At 40.2% G+C, this 2,637-nt stretch overlaps 1 protein-coding gene across 3 annotated transcripts in view; it reads left to right on the top strand.

The window, feature by feature from the left end:
- The first annotated feature begins 123 nt into the window (after positions 1–123).
- Positions 124–2,637, top strand: part of LOC101853774 (TLR4 interactor with leucine rich repeats) — a 29,612-nt gene continuing 27,098 nt past the window's right edge. Inside the window, exons 1-2 of one of the 3 annotated variants that reach the window (XM_005094835.3) lie at positions 124–249; positions 2,119–2,384. The gene's annotated coding sequence lies outside the window, so the exon portion shown is untranslated. Of the gene's footprint in view, positions 666–2,118; positions 2,385–2,637 lie in introns of all 3 variants that reach the window. The other 2 variants (XM_005094832.3, XM_005094831.3) reach the window with 2 other exon arrangements.

Below are 2,637 nucleotides of genomic sequence, written 5' to 3'. Positions count from 1 at the left end.
GGTGGTAAGGGGGCGGGGTGGGGGGAGTGGCGAACCCTTACACACAGCAAACAGTGACGTTCGAAGTTAACCAGGCCCCCCTCCACTCGTCCGTTACAAAGTTTTGTGAGAGTCGTCGTCTGCTAGCCTCGCTCGCCGTCTGCTGGGATCTGGTCGCGTCTGCGAAATAAAATCTTGGCGTATTTCACGACACGTACGAATTAGGAGGGCCAGCCAGCAGACGATAGCCCTTGCAGGAAGGATTTGGTGGTGCGTTGAAATAGCCGTGTAAACAAACGGTTTGGCTTACAACTACTATGCATTGTAGTTGCGGCGTTGTTGTAGTGGTGTTGAGTGGTGCGTTACGTTACAACTGATTCGCTTACCGGCAGGTAGATCTCTCTTACATGTAGGCCTTTGCGCTTTGGTGCTTTAAAAAAGCTGACAGAAGTGTTTTGACTCTCAGTACTGTGGTAGTGGTAGTTCTCGTTGGTGTAGTGGTGTTGAGTGGTGGATTACTTTGCCAAGAACTTTGATTCACGTTCACTCAGATAGGTAGGTCGGCTTTGGTTCGGTGGTAAAATAGCCGTGTTATTATGTTTTAGCACAATATCTTTATAGATCAAGTTGTGGTAGCGGTGTGACAAGAACTTCGATTCGCTGACAGGAAGGGAGGGAGGATTTTGGTACGTCAAGATTGAAGTGTTTTGCCTACAATAATAATGTGTTGTGACTGTGATTGATATGGTCGTTTTGTTGTAATGTGTTAATGAATAAATTAGGCTTATCTAGATCTAGATCTAGATATTAGATCTAGATTCTAGATCTAATCTACATCTACTTCTATATCTAGCCTACGTGTATTTTTTTTTTTTGGAAGTAGATTCTAGATCTAGTTGTCATAATGTGTTGATAAATGTTCAGGTCTAAGTCTAACGATATTATTATTGTCGTTGTAGATCTAGATCTAGATCTAGATCTAGATATCTAGATCTAGAATCTAGTTGTTGTTGGACGGGAAGCGCTGTTGTGTTATAAACTTGGATTCGTTGACGGGGAGAAATTAGGGCTTAGATCTAAATGGTTTGTCAATATTGTTGTTGTGTAGACAGTGACAGTGATTTTACGTTTTGGCTTTTAAAAAAAAGGTAGTTCTGTTAATGCTCTGCTACTTAGATTGGAACAGTTGCCGACGGGAAACGCCCTGTTACGTCAGAACTTTGAATGATTCGCGACCTGGAAAAAAGGATTTGGCTGGCATAAATACAACATATGATAATTCATTAAGTTATGTTGTTACAGGGACTGGTGCCATAATTATGTAATACGTTATTATCGTGGCTTAGTACCACTGCTGGTTGGATAACGCTAATCTAGACTGCACTGCTGGTTGGATAACGCTAATCTAGACTGCACTGCTGGTTGGATAACGCTAATCTAGACTGCACTGCGTCTATTACGTCCATTTATTAGGACCATTGTTGTTAAAATATTGTTGTTAAAATATTGTTGTTGTATATGTTGTGGGAAGCGGGAAGCGGCGTGTCGTCGTATGGTTCAGTTACAACTTTGATTTTCTGACTCTGACAAGAGCAAATAATTTGGAGGTTTTCCTGGAGACTTTATAAATATGTAATATTGGCGTTTATTGTCACAGTTTTATTCACATTTTCTCTTTAATTTCCGCACGAAAATGAATTGCTTTTTGGGGTCTAACGGCCTTGTTTTTGGCTGCAAAACACACAACTAATGGCTGTTAAAACAAATGTGGAGAAGTACTCACCCGTCTCCTTGACTGTGTTTCATAGGCGTGCATTAAAGTGTGGTGCAGATGCAAATACAGAAGGTCTACTTTTTAAAATGATAATATCATGTTTAAATTGAAAGCTGCAAATCCCTAATTATTTATTTATTTAATTTCTTACACCCTAGGCTTACTGCTAGGAAAACGTGCCGCAACTTTAGAAATCATTTCTTGGCTGTCGAGAATTAAAAGAACAATATTAATTTCCCACAATGGGTGTTTTTTAATAGTAGTTTGCTTCGGGCATAATCTATCACTTTGACGACTTATATATATATCATGAATACTTTGCTATTGTAGACTTATTGTGATGTGATATTTGTCATCAATTTCAGGGGAATAAGTCACTGCGTTCTAGCGATATAACATAATTATCCTGTGGAATACCTCATTGTGGACTATTGATATGATGTCATTAATATGTGGAGTATCTCATTGTGGACTATGATGTCATTGATATGACGAGTGCGTCAACTTGGACTGTTGATATGACGTCTTATGTGGAGCATGTCGTGGTGGACTACTGATATGATGACATTACCATGTGGATTACGTTACTGAAGAGTACAGAAGGAGAGGATAAATTGCCTACAGGAGAATGGTGAGTTGTTGGAGTGAGAGAAAGTGATGAGAGCATGGTGGAAAGGAAAACCTACATTATATCACCAACCTGTACTACTAAAGGCCACTTGTGAAAAGTGAGACAGAGAGATAGAGAGAGAGTGTGTGTTTGTGTGTGCGTGTGTGGGTGTGAGTGTGTGTGTGTATGTGTGTGCGACTTGAAATTCGAGAAACAAAGAGAGGGAGAGAGAGAGTGAGTGAGTGAGAGAGAGAGAGAGAGAAAGAGAGAGAGA

This window comes from Aplysia californica, unplaced genomic scaffold (assembly GCF_000002075.1).
Source record: "Aplysia californica isolate F4 #8 unplaced genomic scaffold, AplCal3.0 scaffold00090, whole genome shotgun sequence".
Classification (NCBI taxonomy): domain Eukaryota; kingdom Metazoa; phylum Mollusca; class Gastropoda; order Aplysiida; family Aplysiidae; genus Aplysia; species Aplysia californica.
The sequence above is the reverse complement of the archived record's forward strand: the minus strand, read 5'-3'. Positions and strand labels throughout refer to the sequence as shown.